The sequence below is a fragment of the Chinchilla lanigera genome, unplaced genomic scaffold (assembly GCF_000276665.1).
Source record: "Chinchilla lanigera isolate Chin_1 unplaced genomic scaffold, ChiLan1.0 scaffold00196, whole genome shotgun sequence".
NCBI classification, from domain to species: Eukaryota; Metazoa; Chordata; class Mammalia; order Rodentia; family Chinchillidae; genus Chinchilla; species Chinchilla lanigera.
The window spans coordinates 370159-390673 of record NW_004955597.1 but is presented as its reverse complement, the minus strand read 5'-3'; the positions used below and the strand labels follow the sequence as shown (position 1 = coordinate 390673).

Sequence of the window (20515 nt, the reverse complement as noted above, 5' to 3'; positions counted from 1 at the left end):
TTCACAAGAGTATTGTATTTTTACACTTAAATTTCCTTTTGTATTTACTCCTAAATTTCTTTAAGCTTCTAAGATGGATGTAATTTCAAAAGTATCATATCACTTAGTTGTTTTTTAGTAGAGCAAAATGTGGGCCAACTAGCTTCTCCAATGAAGAAATTCCTCTAGAATTATAAAGGAAAGTTAGCTGCTGTCACTGTAACAAGGGATATATTTGGATAGGTTATAGACAGTTGGTAGTTGCTTTTGTTTTCTGGTACTGCACACTGAACCTAGGGGTTTTGCCATGAACTGTGTCCCCAGTCCTTTATTATTTTTGAGATAAGGTCTTGCAAAGCTGTCTGGGCTAGGCTCAAACTTTTGATCTGTTGCTTCAGCCTTCCAGAATGCTGGGATTACAGGAATATGTCACTATTCCTACACAAAAGTTGATACTTTTCTCTACATTTTGTGTGTCCAGAGTAGAATTAAACAGACTTAGTTGTTCACCAGATGTTGTTATACACTGTTTACATTTTTGAAATCAAGAATTGAGTTTTTTTGGTGCTTGGAATTGAACCCAATGCCTCTTGTATTGTAGGCAAGTGCATATCCCCATCGCTTTTGGTTTTGAGACAGGGTCGCACTTAATTGCCTAAGCTGGACTCAAACTTGGAATTCTACTGCCTTCACCTGCCAGCTACCTGGGATTACTGGTATGTGGCACAAGGACCGTCTTTTTTAAGAAGTTTGAGTGAAGCATTTACAGTATCAAGAGATAGAGCTGGGAGTGAAATTTCAGTGGTTTCTACAAATTCTGTCTTTCAGCCTTAGACATTTAAGAAAAAACTTAGCAACAGGTGCTGTGGTAAGCAAGCTTTTCATTTTACATTAATGGTAATAATGTTCTTTTGCAAAGAAAATGGTTTATCTGAAGTGAGGTTTTTAGGGTTAAATACCTAGATGAATCTTTTTTTTTTGTTTGTGTCTCCTTATGTAGGAGCCTTGAACTCGTAAGCAATCCTCCTGCCTCAGCCTGCCAAGTGCTGGGATTACAGGCATGCACCATCATGCCCAGCTACCTATATTAATCTTTTATAATTTTGTATGTGTCACATCTGAAATGTCCTTATATTGGCTGTTTTTTTTAACACTTTCTGGCCATGTGGGTCCTGCTGACAGATTTTTATTAGCTGAATATTTTAGTGTGCTTAGGGAAGTGAACAGTTGGAATTTTTCTAAAGTTATGACTAATGCTTTAATAGGCATTTCTCAATTTAGCTGTCTCACTAATGTTCTGTAAATTTTAAGAAAACCACATTTCTGGCAGGTATTGTGCTAAGGTTCTTCAGATCATCTCTGTTCTCAAGTTCACCATCGAGTGATATTTTGTCATAAAATATTATACCCTAGTTTGGTGGCTTTAACAGGCGTTGTCTTAGGAAAACTATATACTTCAGATCTTAGGTATAGTTTCTGAAATAGCTACAGAAGTTGGGGGTGAGAGGTGGGGTTAGAATTTAGAATTACCAGGTTTCTGGTGGGGAGGGCAGGACAGCAGGTTAGTGGTAAAGAACTCTACTGTTGGAGTGAGAGTTTGAGGCTCACTTGTCTCAAGCTGGGTTTTTTTATCTCTACCATTGGGGCAACAACAACCTTGGACAACTTAGTTGACCCTCAGTTTCTTTGTCTGTAAAATAGAATTGGGTAGTCCCTACCTCAAAGGATTCTTTTGAAGATTAGTAATGAAATCACCAGCTAAGATTATCACCTCAAGATTACTTTGAGGATTAAAGGAGATAATTTATACAGTGCCTGGCCCAGTATTAGTTCTTTTCCTTCCCTGTCAGTGAGGAGAATGTATTTAATGCTGATGCCACTCTTTTTAGTTTCATTTTCTCCTAAGAGTTCTTTTGGGGAGGATACTGGGAATCAAACCGATTGCCAGGAAGGTGCTGTGCCGCTAAGCTAAATTCTCGGCTCCTTATTTTGTTAACGAGAGTTTTGACTTGTACTTCCTGTTTCTGGTGTGGCTCATTGCATGGGTGAGGTGCTGAATTGCTGCTTAGAAGTGGATCAGTATATGTCATACTCTGTAGATTTTCTCCATTATTCAGGTACTGTGTATATTGCCAAAGTAGTTACTAGTCTTTGTGAATTTAGGATTCTCTTGCTTCTAGATAGAGGAGTTAATCTTCCTGTGTCAAAGTTAGGAAACAGTCTAGGTTTGCTCATCTAAAGACATAAAAATGGATCAGAAGCCTTCTCCCAGTGGCATTTTTATTAAAAATTAATTTTATTGGTATATTTTAGATATACATACTGATAACTGATAACATTTTAGATATACATACTGATAACTCCATAAGGAATTGGTACCTGAACATGACATATCTTGAGTCTTCTTTTTTTTCCATTCCCCTCCTTTATTTACAGAAGCTTTGTTTCCGTTTTTTCCTCCTTTTCTTTCTTTTCCCTTCCTTTCTCTGTTCCCCTTCCCATTTGAACTTTTCTTCCTATTTCACAATACTTACTATACATTTTAGACCTTATTTACACTTTAGATATGAGTCCATTTATTTCACTTAAGAGTATGGTCTCAAGATATATCCATTTGCCTAGAAATGTCTCAAGTTTAGCCTTTATGGCAGAGTAGTACTCCATTGTATAAAAAAACCCACCTCTGTATTCATTCATCAGTTGGTGGGTAGTTGGGCTGTTTCCAAACTGTTAGCTATTACAAACTGTACTGTTATAAACATGGTTGTGTGCACATCACTGTGATATGGTGCTTCTAATTCTTTGGAAAGGTACCAAGAAGGGAAATAACTGGGTCTTGTGGAACCTCTAGTCCTAGTTTTTTCCACAGATTTTTTTTCCATACTGATTTCCACAGTGGTTGCACCAGTCTGCATTCACACCAGCGGTGGGGAAGGATTCCTTTTTCCCCACAACCCTGCCAGCATTTGTTATGGGTTGATTTCTTCATAATACTGTTCTTTCTGGGGTGAGATAGAATCTCAGTGTTATTTTAATTTACATCTCTAAATGACCAGTGATGTTGAAAATTTTTTTATATATTTATTTTCCATTTCTACTTCATCTGAGAAGTATCTATTCATTTCAGATGATGATTTTTGGATTGGGTCTTTAAATTGGGGTGGGGTCTGATTTTTTTTTTAATTCTTTATAATATTGTAGATATATTTTAGATATTCTATATTCTAGGTATATCCCACACTGTGGGTTGTCTCTTCACTCTTGGTGGGTTTTTTGCTGTGCAAACACTGTTTAATAAGATGAGATCCTAGTTGTTGATTCGTGATACTTCCTTTGCTGTTTTGTTCATAAAGTCTTTGCCTACACCTGTGTATTCAAGAATTCTACCTATTCTGTCTTCCAGCAGATTTAGTGTTTCTATTTTAATACTTAGATCTTGGATCCCTTTTAGTTTTAAATTTAGTGCATGGTGAGAGATAGGGGCCTGGTTTTAATCTTTGGCATGTGGAAAGCCAGTTTTTCCAGCACCGTTTATTAAAGAGGCTGTCTTCCAGTGAAGGTGTTTGGCTCCTTTGTCAAAAATAAGGTGGATGAGTGTATTTGGAGTTGTTTCTGCATCTTCTAATCTGTTCCATTGATCTTTCGGTCTGGTTTTTTTTTTTTTTTTTTCCTCCCAAGTACCAACCTGTTGTTATCTCGGTGTCTTTATAATACAATTTCAAGTCAGGGATGTGATGCCCCTGCCTTGCCTTTGTTCCCCGGAATTGCTTTTGCTATTCTAGGTCTCTTCTGGTTCAAATGAATTTTAGGATTGTTTTCTCTAATCCTTTGAGGTATGCTGTTGGTATTTTGATCAGGATTGCATTAATCTGTATATCAGTTTTGGAAGTATGATTCTTTTCACTTTATTGGTTCTTCCTACCCAAGAGTAAGGGATATCTTTCCATTTTGCGATATCCTCTTTGGTCTCTTTTTTTTCAGAGTACTGTAGTTTTCAATGTAAAGGTCTTTCACTTCCTTTGTAAGATTGATTTCTAAGTATTTCTTTTTCTTTTTTTATGCTATAGTGAGGCAGTGAAGTTCCAAATACCACAGCTAGGGATTTAAGCATTCATCTTCAGCTACCTCTGTGCTCTTGTTACATGTTCCTTAGTTATGATGGTAGAGCTTTTTTCACTGCCATCCTCTGTGATGGTTTTCGGCAAACATTTTACTAGGAAAATCTCCATACATCTTCGGAACTCAGGTTTTGTTGTATCTCATAGAGCCAAGTGCAAAGGCTCACAGTTGCTGCTTCCTGCAGCCAGCATTGGGAGGGACTTGAACCTTCTTCCTCTCTTCTCTCCCCAACAGTCACACAAAAGCTTTTTCATCTTTAAAACCAAGTTTTTATACAGTTATGGCTTGCTGGTCAGCCCATTTAGATGAATGAGTAAAGAACAAGTCTGGCTGTTGAAACTGACCTCATCCCCTGCACCAATAAATCAATGTGCAGAATTAAGGAAATAGTTTTGAATTTAGTAAAAAAAAAAAAAAAAAAGAACCTGTTTGGGGGCTGGGGATTTAGCTCAGCAGCAAAGCGCCTGCCTGGCAAGTGCAAGATCGTGAGTTCGATTCCTGGTACCGGAAAAAAAGACAAAAAAAAAAGAACCTGTTTCTGAATCCTGAATAGACTGGGGTTCAAATCTACCCTTAACCAATTAGTAATCTTGTGGGTTTTGGCAAGCTGTTTAACTTTCAACCTGTTTATTTCTAAAGTTGAAGTATGCATCTCCATACCATGCCTGTTTTGGCATTCAATGGTAACGTTAACTGTTACACACATAAATGCTGAGTTTTACCTTAGATTTCTCTAGCTTTTATTGTTGTTGTTTTTTTTGTTTGTTTGTTTGTTTGTTTGTTTTTCTTCCGGTACCAGGAATTGGACTCAGGACCTTGCGCTTGCCAGGCAGGCGCTTTGCTGCTGAGCTAAATCCCCAGCCCGCTTCTCTAGCTTTTAAATGAAGCTGGTGTGGCCAGTGAAATAAAGTTTCATATTGTGACTTCATTTTATATATGTTACTTGGTCAGAAGATACAGTATACAGATGATGATTTTTCTGTCAATCATTAATATATTTTATGTTGCAAGAGATAATACTAGACTCCGCATTTTGTCAATTTTTAGGATACAGATGTGTTAGTCTAAATCGAAGTGCTGACATTTTCTTACAATACCTCACTTTATTGGAGACCTCCCACTGTTGCTATTGTGTAACATTGATACTTTGATACTATGTAATATTGATACTTTATTAACCTGTTTTCGTTTGCTCTGTTCTTACAACCTAGGGATTTGGAGATCTCTTTTATGTTTGTTTTTCATGTATTTGTGCCAGTGACCTCCAGTCTTCATTTTATATATGTTAAACCATTTTTTTCCAGAAAAAATGGTTGCACATTAATAGTATTTCTGGACTATACTTGGGAGTTGCAAAACAGTTTTTCAACCTGTAGTGTGAATTTTCACTATTCAGGTCATGATCTCTACAAGTTAGTTTTGGTTTTGGTTTTTGGAGACAGGGTCTAATTGTGTAGTTCAGGCTTAAACTCACTATATATAGTCCAGGGATATCCTCCTGCCTCAGCAGTGCACTGCCACCCCTGGCTTTGTTTTGATTTTTTTGAGATGGTCTCACTGTGTAGTTCAGGCTAGCCTAGAACTCACTACACAGCCCAGGCTGGCCTCAAAGTTGTGGTGATTCTCCTCTCATAGCCTCCCAAGTACTGAGGTTACAGGCATGTGCTGCTGCACTGGCTATCTCCACAAGTTATTTAAACCAGGATTTCTCAACCATGTATTGTATTGGGGAATTACATACATGTCTCAATAAACTTGAGGCATTTGTGGGTAAGTGGATGTCTATTGAGACTATAACCTTAATGAAGTAAATTAGACATAAGCCTAAATATCGTGTGGTTTCTCTTATATGAGAAATCTGAGATGTAAATAAACAGCAAAATAAAAGATAATAGGGGGCCAGGTATAAGCTCAGTAGCACAGCACCTGCCTGGCAAACTCAAGGTCATGAGTTCAATTCCTGGTACTAAAAAAAAAAAGATAATAGGAAGTAGGGAGATCCATTTTCAAATGGGAAGGGGAACAAGAGATGGAGGAAAGAAGGAAAGGGGATAGAAATAAAAGAATTGAAGGACAAAATGGAAATAGAGCTTTTGCAAATAGGAAGGGGGGACCAAGAGTTAGAAGGAGAGGGGAGGAAAGAAGGGGTAGGGACCAAAAAAAGAATTAAGATTTGTTATGTACATGTACCAACTTCCCATGATAAATGTAACCATTATGTGCTGCAAACATGTACAATAAAACTAACAAATATGCTGCTATGTTAGTCTCTATCCATTTGTGTTAGAGTACAATGCATCCAAGATAGTGACCTTTGATCATTTACCCTAGGGTGCTATACAAATAGTACTGTATTTTCTTTGTGTCTTAACTGTTTAAGAAAAAGCTGAAAGCTCTAATTTCTTTTCTTTTTTTTTTTTGGTAGCGGAAATTGAACTCATGACCTTAGGCTTGCCGGGCAAGCACTTACGCTGCTGAGCTATATCCCCAGCCCAGAAGGCTCTGATTTCAAAGCATTTAGTAATTGAGTATTCTATAATAGTTTTAAAATTTAAGGAATCAATAATCTTAAAATAATATTGGCTTTGGGTTTCAAAATAACCACATTAAGGTATCTCTCTCTAATGCCTAAGGGATATTTGTATATGCAAAACTAATCACTTAAGGTTAAACACTTTTGAAGAAATACATGGTCCCTTTTTTAAGCAGTAATGTGAGATAAAGTTAGCTTTTATAAATCTTGTCCTCATCTAACTGAATGCCTCTGTATCTTTTCTGAAGTTGACATTTATTAAATCATTTATCAAGCTTGAGTTTTATGCTGGAATAGAACTTGAAGCCTATGTTACATTGTGTCCTTCTCTTTCTTCAGGAAGGTCAAGTGTACTTAGTTCGAGTAACTAAGTAATTTTTATATATTTTATATAAATTAACCCACTTAACATTTAAAAATTGATTTACCATGTTAGAAATGTATATTTACAGGGCATACCTATAACTCTACCTGCTTAGACTGAGGAAGGAGGATGGAAAGTTCGAGGCCACACTAGGCAGCTTAAGGCAGCAGTGGTGAACTTCAGTCACACATGCCACAGTGGGCTGTTTGTATCATTGGAAGCTCAGAAAGGTTTGCCATCATTGGCATAGGGGGACCCTGTCTCAAAATTTTAAAAATTAAAGTGAAAAGAGTGGGAGACATAGCTCAGCACTCTCCGGATTGGGGGGGGTTAATGAGATGGATGTACATACATTTCTGGGGTGAAAGCGCAGTGATAGAATACATGCTTAACGTGTGCAAGGCCCTGAATTCAAACTGCAGCATCGTACATACACAAAAGTACATAAAATGTACATTTCTGCCAGGTGTAGTGACACACACCTGTAATCCCAGCGCTCAAGTGACAGACCAGTTGTCATGAGTTCCAGGCCACCCTGGGCTACATAGTGAGAACCTGTCTAAAAAAAAAAAATACATTTCCTACTTGTCTAACTTAGCTATTACTAATTCTGTGGGTCTTTCAGATCCCTCTGAACCTACAATAATTTTTTTTTCAAAAAATGTACATGTGTGTTTTACTTTGTATACATTTCAGGGAGTTTATGGGCTCTCAGCTCATTGATAAGCTCCATTTTCATTGCCATTATTTGTGTAGTCCAAACAATCATTTCTCCTTTCATTATTTTAAAATTTATTTGTAGTTTGAGATGTATATTTAGTATGGAACAAGAATTGATAACTTGGAGGCCTTCAGCAGTCAGAGCAATAACAAAAATAGAGTTGTCTAGGTTTACAAGTGACATCTCTAGTGCTTGTGTTTTAAAAGAGCCCATTGTTAGTAACAGCTGAGCAGATGCAACAGATTTTTGTCAGTTCAGGAGTCAAGAAATCATTGTTACTAGTCTGACAGACCTACCTACCTCCCTTCTTTTGTTCCTTTGAGAAAGAAAGTTAATTAACGGAAATGATCACTTTTTAAAATAATTATGAACATTTTAATATATAATTCAGCTTAACAGCTGATTCATTTTTTTAGTACATGTGCTGCTGAAGCAAGCCCTGACTCATTTTTTTTTAAAGCACTGGAAAAGTTGTACACAAATATTCATAGCAAGGCAGTGTGGTGGTACATAATATAATATAATCCCAGCCCTCCCAAAGAGACTTTGTCTCAGAAAGAAAGAAAAAAAATTAGTAGCATCCAAAAGTGGAAACAACCCAAATCTCCATCAGCTGATGAATGGTGAAACACTTTGTTTTTGAGACAAGGTCTAGATGTGTAGTTCAGACTGGCGTTGTACTCACTACATAGCCCAGGCTGGCCTCAAACTCACAGTGATCTTCCTGCCTTAGCCTCCCAAGTGCTGGGATTACAGGTGTGTACCACCGTGCCTGGTTATATTCATGGATATTTATGGATTCCACCATAAAAAGGAATGAACTGCTGATAAAACAAAAGATGCCAAACACAAAGATCATACATTGCATGATTTCATTTATAAGAAATGTCTAGAATAGCCACATCCATAGAGATAGAAAGCCAAGGGAATGGTTGCCAAGGGAATGCAGAAGGGTGGGTTTTGGGAGTGACCCGTTTAGAATGAAAAGTTTCTTTGGGGGAGGTGACAGGAATGTTCTAGAATCAGTAGTAACAGTTGCACAACATTGTCAACCCACTAAACCCCACTAAATTGTACCCTAAAATGGTGATTTTTATGTTATGTGGATTTTATCTCGGGTTTTTGATTTGTGTGAGGCAGGGTCTTGTTATGCAGTTTATGCTGGTCTTGAACTCACTGTGTAGCCCAGGCTGATCTCAAACTCCCGGTGATCTTCCTGCCTCTGCTTGGTGAGTGCTGGGATTAATGGGCATGTACCATCATGCCCAGCCCCGGCTTTTGATTTCTATTTTTCTTTTATATTTTCAAATTTCTTTTTGTTTGTTTCCACTTTTTAAATTTGAGATGTGTGATTTCTTCATTTCTAGCTTGCTTTTCTAGTACAGTATATATGTTTATGAATTTCTAAGTCCTGTCTTACCTTTATCCCCATCTTACATACTTTGAAATATATTCTAACTATAAGCCTAGCTCTCATTATTTTGAGATAGGGGTCTTGCTGTATTGGCTGGGCTGATCTCAGATTTGTGAGCTCAAATGACCTACCTCTGCTGGAATAGCTGCAATGTTAGGCATGTGCCGGTTTAGATGTGTCTTCTAGACAGCATATAATGGAATTTTTTTCCTTGATGTGAAACTGACTCCTTTATGTATGTACAGTTTTGTAAATTTTAGCACATGTGGATTTGAGTAACTACCATCACTACCAGGACACAGAATGATTATATCACCTGCATGTTACCCTTAGTAGTCACATGCACCTCTCACCTCTGATCCTTGGTAATCAGTATTGTGAATTACTATGCATGGTTTTATCTTTTCAATAATGTCATATAACCAGAGTCAACTATTTTTGCAGTACTTTGTGACTGACATCTTTAATTTAGCCTATTACCTTTGAGATTCGTCCAAGTTGTGTTTATCAATTTTTAATTTCTTTTTATTGCCGAGTAAGTAAGATTCCTTTGTAGCAATAAACCCTGAAGGACATTTTGGTTTCTATTCTTTGGTGATTATGATTAGTGCTGAGGCAAACATGTATATAGGCCTTTGTAAGTGTTAAGTTTTTATTTCTCTAGGATGAGTATCTGAGTGGGATTAGTGGATTATGTGAAAAGTATAAGGTCAGCATTTTCAGAAACTGTCAGACTTTTCTAGAATGGCTATACTGTACTATTTTGTATTCGTACTAGCAACGCAAGAATAGCAGTTGTTCCATATCCTCTTTTAGTACCTGGTATTTTTAGCATTTGACTTTTAATGTTGAAACTATTCACAATATGGGGGCTTGACTCTGAGTGTGCTCTACCACTGAGGTACATCCCCAGCGCTGCCCCCCCCCCCACTTTTGATAGTCTTAAGTTTCCTAGGCCTGGCTCTTGGAATCCTGCTTCAATCTCCCAGGTAGCTGAGATTGTTGTAATGACATATGCTACCATGCCTGGTTTTATTTCATTTTAAAATTTTTATTAATCATCATTAGTCTTATTTTACTATTGTGCTGGAATCAAACCCACAGTGTCTTGCACACTAGGCAAACACTACCAGTGAGTTGCACTGCCAGCCCTGAAATAATTTTAGATTTAAGAAAACTTGAAAAGGTAGAATCTTTATATACCCTTAACTCAGCTTCCCCTAAAGTTAACATCTTATATAGTCATGATACTTTATCAGAACTAAGAAATTAACATTGATTGGTACATACAGTTGAGTACAGACTTAAAAGGTGTATGTTGAGTACAACAAAAGAGATACAATCCAGTACTCTTGTTTATTTTGTTTACATTGTTCCTCTTTTAACCATTGTCACTCCTTCAAGTTGGCTCCCATGTCCTTTTGACTGCAAGGTTTTCCATGCTGTCTGATATTTTTCCTGCCTCAGTCTTAGACTCAGCCATTTTTCCAATAAGCCCTCTTTCCTTTTATTGGAAAATGGTATTTAGGAGCCAAATTCTGGACCCTGCTGCTTTTGGTTCTTCTCAACAGTCAATACTAGGCATTTGGATCTTAATGGGCACTTGTGATATGCAATACTGTAAGTTTTTACAAAATCACCTTACAGTACAGTACTATGCAGAACTGTCTCATTGCCATGGAGCCATTAGTCATTTGTTCTCCATTTCTGTGATTTTGTCTTTTTCTAACTTGAAAATACGTGATACATGGTCTTCAGGTCTGATTTTTTTTTTTTTTCACTTAATAAAATACACTTAAGATTATTTCATGTTGCATAGGTCAGTAATTTAATTTGTTCCTGAGGAGTATTCTATTTTTGTTTTTGTGCCTCCATTTGTTTATCCATTTATCTGTTTGATATCTTGGCTTTTCCACATTTTTTCACAATTTGAATAAATCTGCTATAAATACATGCAGGTTTGTGTGAACACAGGTTTTCATTTTATTGAACAAATAACCTAGAATTGGTAATCCTGGTTTATGGTAAATATAGATTTATTTAACTTTATAAGAAATTGCAAAACTTCAAGAATGGTCCCCTAAGAGTGAATTAGTTCCATTCTTTGCATCCTCATTAGGTTTTGGTATTTATCAGTCTTATTGGTCTTTCGTTATGTTGATTTCTTCTATGTGTTTTAATTTTTTGGTGTAATTTTTTTAACTTCAGCTATTTTAGTTGATCTGTAATTTCATAATTTTACTTTCCCTAATAATTAACAATGGGGGCTGGAGTTTAGCTCAGCAGCACAGCACCTGCCTGGCAAGCACAAGGTCATGAGTTCGATTCCTGGTACTGGGAAAAAAAATAATAATAATAATTAACAATGTCATGTATCTTTCATATTATTTTATATACTAAATAATCCACAGAATGGAAATAATTTTTGATGCTAGTGAAGTTTAGTTTATCATTCTTTTTCTTTCATGGATCGTGCTTTGAGTGTCATGTCTACAAACTCTGTTTAACCCCAGGTTAGAAGGTTTTCTCCTAAAGGTTTGATAATTTTTCCATTTATATCTACAATCCATTGTGAGAAAAGAATGTAACTATGTTGTCCAAGTTGGCCCCGGCCTCACAGTCTTCCCTCATTGGTAGCTGGAATTATCTCTGTCCAAATTATTTTAATTTTTTTTCCTTCTTTCTCTTGTTCTCACTCTCATTCTGTATTTCTTCCTTTTTAAAAGACAGGTTCTTGCTTTATAGGTTAGGCTGGTTTTGAACTCACTGTAGCCCAGGCTGGCCTCAAACTCATAGCAGTCCTCCTGCCTCAGCTTCCTGAGTTCATGTACCACAATGCCTGGCCAAATTATTATCTTACATAGGACATAAATTTAGGTTGAAGACAAGATCATGAATTTCATGATTTTGGGTATTAATCTCCACCTGTTCCCAAATCATCTGTCGAAACAATTGTCCTTTCCCTCTTGAACTACCTTTGTATATAAGTCTTGGTCATATTTTTATATGTTTCTATATGTTTGTTTATGTATTTTTCATTCTGTTCCATTGATCTATGTTTTATCCCTTTGCTAGTCTCACATTATTTTGATAACTATAGCTTTGTAATAAGTCTTAAAACAGTGTGGTTCTTCTAGCTTTATTCTTTTCAAAATAGTTTTGGTCATTCTAGTTCATTTGGATTTTTTTTTAAATGATGTGGAGTTTAACTACATAGTTGGCCTTAAATTCCTGGGCTCATACAATCCTTCTCACTTCAGCCTCTTAAGTATCTGGAACAGCCAGCATGAGCCACTGCACCTGGTTGTATTTCCTTTTTTTTTTTTTTTTTTTTTTTTTTTCTGGTACCAGGAATCGAACTCACGACCTTGCGCTTGCCAGGCAGGCGCTGTGCCACAGAGCTAAATCCCCAGCCCCTGTATTTCTTTTTTAATCCAACCTAACAGTCTTTGTCTTTTACCTGGATACTTTATTACATTTAATATAATTAGTCATATTTCAGTGTAACACCTTTTTCCTTCCTGTTCTGTTCTGAGTTTCGAGTTTTCTTTAAATCTCTTTACCATCCTTTTTGTATTTTTCCACTTTATAGTTTGGAAGTACATGTTAGCTATTGTCATAGATGTTACAATTTGTAGTGATGACTTGTCACAGTCTAGTAATTTTATCTTCATTTCAGATAGTAAAACCATCGAGACCACTTTAATGACATCTTTATGTTTTGCTTTTGTTCTCATGTATTTAAAATCTTGTGTTTTAAAGATCCACAGCATTGTTATTTTATATAGTAATTTTCTTTAGAAATACATGCTTACTAGGAGTTTTAAAGTTTTTGTTTGTTGAGGTTTGGGTAGATCTTTTTATTTGTTTTTTGTACTGAGAATTGAACTCAGGGTCTTGTACATGCTAGGCATGTGTTACACCACTGAGCCGCGTCTCAGCCCTTTTTTTTTGGTTTTTTTCTTTTTGGTTTTTTTTTTTTTTCCAGTACCGGAAATCGAACTCACAACCTTGCGCTTGCCAGGCAGGCACTGTCCCTCTGAGCTAAATCCCCAGCCCCTTCCGAGCCCTTTTTAAAATGTTATTTTGAAGCCAAGCTTGGTGGTGCATGCCTGAAGTCCCAGCACTCAGGGACCCTGAGGCAGGATCGCCAAGTTTGAGCCCAGCTCAGGCAACTTGGAAACTTAGTGAGATCCTGTCTGGAAAAAAATAGGAGACTGGGGCTGTAGCTCATCATGAAGGCCCTGGGTTCAACCTCCCAGCCCTGTAAGTAAAATAGAATTTTGAGACAGGATCTGTTAAGTTGCCCATGCCATTCTAGAATTTGTGACCCTTCTGCCCCAGCCTCTTGAGCAGCCAGGTAGGATTGCATGCATGTTCCTCTAAGCCCAGTTTAGAGTGTTGTCTTTCAGATGGTAGAATTGTAATTTCAAGGTGTTTTTGTCCGTCCCCCACCCCCACCCCACCCCCCCGCCTGCCCCGGCCTTTTTTTTAAGAACACTGCAAATACTCACTTTGGCTTCATTGTTACTGTCTGTTTTTTTTTTTTTTTTGAGGCAGGGTCTCGCTATGCAGTTCAGGCTGGCCTTGAGCTCACTATGTAGCCCAGGTGGGCGTTGAACTTGCAATGATCCTCCTGCTTCAGCTTCCCAAGTGCTGGGATTACAGGCTTGTGCCACCATGCGCCACTTGGCTTCATTGCTGACTTTGGAAGATAAGCTGTTCTAATGTTCAAATGAAATCTGTTTTTTTTTCCCTACCTGTTTTCAGATTCTCCTCTTTTGGTTTTTCTCCTATTTTGTTGTAAATTTTTGTTAACTTTACTTAGAAATTGTTAGCTTCAGTGATGTTTGTTTCCTCCTGGGAAATTTTCAACTCTGAAAACAGTGCCTTTGTCCCATTGTCTCTTTTTCTTCTAGTACTTGTTAAAAAGCATATCAAAATGTTTTCTCAAGCTGTTTTTCCAGTTGATTAACTTTGTTTTTAGTTTTGTTGCTTTTCCTGCTAAATTGATCCGTTTTATTTACTTCCTGCTAAAAGTTCTATTTTGCTTTTTTTAAAAAAAAAAATCTATTGTTATATTTTGGAGTATCTTATTCCCTGCAGATATTCTGAAGTTTATCTGTGTCATTGGCATAGTTTGAGCCTGGTGAGATCAGAAGACTCTGTGAGTCATTTCTGTTGTCTATTCTTTTTCTGAGAGTTCTTACTCCTGAAGACTTTTTTTTTTTTAGTTTTAATTATCTTTAGAAACAAGGTGGGCATTATATCTGATATTTTATTTGTAGGGATCATACCTCCAGAGGCATCATGGCAAATTTTTTAAAAGGTGTGTTATGGTGGGTGTATAACGCCCACATTTATATCTTCTATGTATTTTTGTTGATGATTTATTACTTGTAAGAGTTTTATTAAACAGTGTATATTTAACAAGAAAATAAGATATCAATAAAATCTTAATTTTTTAATATGTAATGAGAATTTAGAATAAATACCAGCATTTTCAACATTAACTGTGTACCTGCTTACAAGAGCTAAAAAATAACTGCAGAAATAAATTGCTTTGTGAATAACAATGAAAATACAAACAAAATTCTACCACAGAAATAATCTTTGCTTCAGTTATCGTACCTAAGTCAGTCTTCACACATGAGAATAGCATGTTTCATACACAAGTCTTGATTACATTGACAGCATGTGTGCTTAACTTTCCTTTCCTGTTCACAGGCCATACCCGTCACCTCTCTTGTCTTCCTTTGTCAGGAGCTTCACATTGTATTATACAGTGTACACTTAGGAAAATGAAATATTAATAAAATAAAATATCAAATATATATTGTTGAATAAAAATCAACATTTTCTACATTAACTGTTTGCTTACTAAATTAAAAAAATAATTTCTGTGTGAACTACAATGAAAATACAAATAAAACTCTACCACAAAAATAATCTTTACTGCCAGGGCTATAGCTCAGTGACACAGCTTCAGTTACCACACCTAAGGCAGTTTTCACACATAAGAATAGCATGTTCCATTCACAAGTATTGCTTACACTGACAGCAAGTATGTTTTGTTTTCCTGTCTTTGGTAGGACATACTTGACATCTTGCTGGTCTTCCTGTTTTCTTTCTTTCTTCTTTTTTGGACTGGAAATCAAACACATAACCTTGCACTTGCCAAGCAGGTGCTGTGCCACTGAACTATATCCCCGGCCCTTCCTATTTCTTAGGAGGTTCTTGTGATGTTTCACCGATCTGTTTACCAGTCTGCTCCAGAATTCTTTTGAGGAGTTCTTTGGGCAGATACATACTGTGCTTCTGTTGTAATTAATCATTTATCAATTCCAGTCCCAATCCTCTAAGAAAATTTCTCTGTGATACTTTGTGCTTTTTATTCTCTTTTTAAAGTATGATACTAGGGCTGGGAATTTAGCTCAGTGGTACAGCACCTGCCTGGCAAGCATGAGGTCCTGGGATCAATTTCCAGTACAAAAAAAAAAACTTAACATACAGTACTATTTATGCCTGACATGTTTAGGATCAAGTAAAACCACCATTGGACAACACTTTGTGTTTCAGGTGACAATCATCGTTGCTGTGTAACATCTGCTCCACCTTTTGTTGTAAAATGTGACCATTTCTGCCCTCATTTGTGTTGAGAATTCCCTGGTAATCTTTTTTTTTTTTTTTGAGACAGGGTCTCAACATGTAGTTTAGTTAGCCTCATACTCACTATGTAGCACAGGCTGTCCTTGAACTCACAGGATCCTCCTACCTCAGCCTTCCAAGTGCTAGAATTACAGGCATATACCACCACGCCCAGCCTCACTACCAATCTTATCATCATGGTGTAATGTTGGCAGTATCAGTACTACTTTGTTTTTCTTTACCATCTAGGAGAGGCCAATGTTAAGTTCTGAAATCTGAAGATTGTACTATACATTTCTCCATTGTGAACTTGCAAATTTTATAAGGAGTCTCAGGTTTGTTCTTGCGGATAGTTCCTATGATGGCCAACTGAGCTACTTTTAAAATGTAACATCAGTGGGTAACTAGTGAACCAGTTGTCCTATGTGACACTTGGGTTACTTGTTGAAATAAGTGCAACAATCCTGTTCACAAAGTCAGCCAGTTTATTACTGCAGGAATAAAGATCTTGTGGCTGAGTTCCAGGATAAATTTCTAAATTCAAGTTGTAAAATATCTTTGCATCTACCAGGATATATATTTTTATACCATATTTGGAAGGTTTATTTGGTATATATTGCCAAAAACTTCAACAACCACAAAGTGATGCAAACTGTTGGTCACTTACCATGTATTCGGACAGTGTATAAATTGCTTGGTGGTTTAAAACAAAGCTTTCCAAAAATGAGCAAATAGCAGCCAAATTGTTGAATTTTTTTTTCTTGGCAGATCTTTTTGTTGTCAAAATGTAGGCAGTTTTAGAGGAAACCAAATCTCTTGAGTGTCATTACTGTCCTGAAAATATCAATGCCACATCTGTCACTTCTCCATAAATCAGTCTACATTCTGATGCTAAGAATGATAAAGTTCTGCTTTGAAAGCTTTTAGTTCAGATACTGAGGTGTCATGATAACTATATTTTTCAGTATTACTATTGATATGTAGAGAATGTTTTACTTATATTTTATTATTAGCATATTTCAAAACATATAGCATATCAGAAATAACTTTTGACATCAAATTGCAGTGTTAGCATTCTGTCTAGTAGGTTTCACCTGACAAGAACCTAAAAACATTTTCTGACTGGTTCTAACATTGGGTCATTCAGGGATACATGACCATTTTGTAGTATTCTGACTAGTGAGATATTTATTTACCTTACTGTTTTCTTCCTCATCTGAATCAAGATTTTCATTCTGTATTCCTCTGTCATATTTTGCTAACTTCTTTGGCTTTTATGATCTAAGTCATAATTGGTAGCCATGTCATCTGATTGATACGGGAATGATATAGAACCATCATATAATATAAGGGAAATATTGTAACTCCCAACCTGCTAGATGTCTGATATGCTAGCTTTGTGTTCCCCAAAATAGAATGAATTCTAAGGAACAATGGAGGTTAAGAGTAGGAAATATTTGAGGTAAAGATAGCTCTGTCTAAGGGACAGAACGGGACCCAGAAAGTGGGTTGCCACAGACCCTACTTCTTAGGGTAATCTTTATAGAGCATAATCATGAGGTGGGTATAAGGTGGGACAAAACCGATCAACTAAGTAAGATTACAAGTATAGTTGCTCAGGTACTATTGATCTAGTCTTCTGCTGTCTTAAACTGTTGCCCTTGTGTGCCATGTCACTGCCTTGGAGCTAGCTGATAACACACTGAAACCTCCACAAAGCTTGAAGTAAATAAACCTATCCTCCCTTAATTTTGAGTGTCAGGTATTTTGCCTCAGCAATGAGAGAAAAGTAACCAAGACAGAATTTGGTACCAGAGAAATAGGGTCAATGCTGTGACTATACTTGACCACGTGGTACAAGAGCCTTTGGGAATGGCTTGTAGGAAGTGTTTGGAAAGGTTTAGAGATATTACCTGAAAGAGTAGAGCTGCAAAACCTTAGAATGTTCTGTATGGGAGATTCTGGTCAGAGCTCAGAAGACCAGAAAACCAATAAAAATCTCTCAGGAGGTTTCTGCTGGGAAAAAGGAATGCATTGTCTGTTGACTCCAGACGATGTGTGTTACGGATTGGCAGAAAGTTTGTCTGTTTTGCTTGTATCCAGAGACCTTGCCTGAGACTGAGATTAAGGGCCACGGACTAATTAATCTGGCTGAAAAAAATTTTAAGGCAATTGAATGTTGAGGCAGTGGCATGGCTCTTGTTGTGAGCTTTTAGCAAAATCTTTGTTGAGAGTCAAGAGCAAAGAGTCCAGCAGGATGGTTTAAAACCTTATGAGTTTGACTAGAAAGGAAGCTCCAGTAAAGATGTGGACTGCAAATGTAGAGCTGAGGAAATCTTGATTACTGAGAAGGAATAGAATATAAAAGGTGGCCTGAGGGCATCACAAGAAGCAGCAAGACTCTATCCTTTGCAGCCTCAAAACTGGAAAAGTAAGACTTTGCTCTGAGACAAAAGCCCTGTGTACCAGAATGGTGGCAGTGTAGAAAATTTGTTCCTCAGAATTAGATTCAGTACTGAGCAGTGCAGGCACTCAACCCCTACAGCCAAGAGAGAGGAAAGCCTGGTTATTGTTCCAGCTAGCAGCAGACCTTGGCATCACCCACCTGGTGCTGGTTTTAGGTGCATGCAGAATGCAAGAGTTATGGGGTTCAAAAAGCTTCCACCCTGATTTCAAAAGGCCTGGGAGGTCAGGCAGTGTGCCCCTGAGAGGGCAGTGTGGAAGCTGTGAGGGTGAAACCAAAGGTGCAGTGGAGACCCCAGAAGTTTGGAAAAGCCAGGAACATGGATTGCCTGGGGAAACCTGCAAGGAAGGGAACAAAGCAGGCCCAAGAGAGAAGCCATGGGAGCTGTAACCACCGGAAGTACCATAAGGGTGGAGTCACTCGAGCCCTTTGGAGCTCACAATTTGCCACAGGTGGCTTCAGATGCTGGACATGGAACTACAGGACTTAATGTTTGCCCTGCTGGATTTTGGACTTGCTTTGATCCCAGTCCTTTGTATCCCCCTGTTTGTAACTTTTGGAAGGAAAATGTTTATCTTGTGCCAATGAATGTTGGAAATGTCTAACTTTTCATTTGTAAGGGGGCTACTGCAGCTAAGAGTTTGCCTTACCTCTCAGAGGAGACTTTTGACTTGGACTTTTCAGCAGTGCTGAAACTGTTAGGACTTTGGCAATACTTGCAGATGAACTAAGTGCTTTTTTATTTTTTTTTTTTTTGGTAACAGGAATCGAACTCAGGACCTTGTACTTGCCAGGTAGGCATTTTGCCACGGATTATAACCCCAGCCCTGGAGTAAATGTCTTTTGCATAAAACGGGGCAGAGGCAGAATGTTATGGTTCCAATGTGTAGTGTGTTGATAGACTGAATACTGGTTCTTAAGCATTGTTAAACCTGTGTTAAAATGTTCAAGTTGTAAAATGATAAAAATAAGCTTGTCTTTGTATCTGGAAACTGGTTTAAAGGCTAAATAAACCTTTCCTCCCTTAATTTTGAATGTCAGGCATTTTGTCTCAGCAGTGAGAGAAAAGTAACCAAGACAGTCATGAAGGTAATATTGATCCAATGGGGAAGCAAGTGTACATGGAAAGAAGGACCTTTCCTGGGTCAAGGTCCTGGTCCTCCACCTAGGTAATTGATACCTATTTAGAATATCAGTCATTAATGTTTTTGTGTTTTTTGTCCTCCCTCTCCCTCACTGGGAATCGAACTCACGACCTTGTGCTTTCCAGGCAGGCGCTGTGCCGCTGAGCTAAATCCCCAGCCCCATCAGTCAGTAATGTTTATCCCTGAGGAAGTAGGTATAGTCATTTCATCTTTCTCTTCAGGCCTGGCCTTCAACAAATGTGCCTCCACCCACAGTTGTAATGTGTTCTCATCTTCTGCACTGACTTCTTCAAGGGCCTAGCCCTGTCTGACTGCCTGTAATATTTCTACCTAATTTAGCTGTCTATAATACTATGACTCACTTTCATCCTCTTCACAGAGCTGTAAAAGCAGATTTTCATGTGGTACTGTACTGAATTGGGCTAATTGTACAAGAAAAATCAAAAAGAAAACTTTTAATAAATAACTATAAATACACAAAAATGTAACACGGCACAAAATGTGAGTAAAACTCACTTGTTAACAGTTTGACACATGTGCATACACCTTGTTGTTCTTTGTGCCAAGTGGGTAAACACAAAGATTGCTTCCTGTATTCCCTCAGCCTGCTACTGAGAGGTACAGCCAGCTACTGTTATACTACATATTTTCATTAGAAAAATATAGGCATCTAGGACCCAGTATGAAGAACCAAGGTTAAGGCCCACAGCAAGGCAATTTTTTTTCCACCAGGTACTTTATTTTCTGGTATCCAGGGACCATCTTAAAATAAGCTTAAGATATGATACTTTTTCAGTAGACCTTTAGTTCCTCTCTGGACCTTCCATTCACTTTCACTCCTACTCTATGGGTGTAGCCCTCCAAGTCCCATATTAGAGGAGGGTCTTCTATTAGACTTCTCATCTTGTGATGGCCTCAGCCTTTGGTTTGTATCACAACCGAATTAAGGGATTAGCAAGGCGTTTGGGGCTTCCTTGCTCCTTGGTTTCCATTTTCTTTTCACATTTGGAAGAGTGAAAGAATATATGTGTTTCATCCATTCTCTTTAGTTATCAGTGAAAGGGCTGGTTTTTTGGGGGTTTTTTTTTTGGTTTTTTTTTTTGGTTTTTTTTTTTTTTTTTTTTTTTT

General features: G+C 37.5%; 1 protein-coding gene across 1 annotated transcript in view; it reads left to right on the top strand.

Annotated features, from left to right (window-relative positions):
- The window catches only part of Csnk2a1 (casein kinase 2, alpha 1 polypeptide), a 70512-nt gene that overhangs the window by 6439 nt on the left and 43558 nt on the right, over window positions 1–20515 (top strand). The window contains 1 exon segment of the mRNA XM_005414727.2: window positions 19007–19036. The gene's annotated coding sequence lies outside the window, so the exon portion shown is untranslated.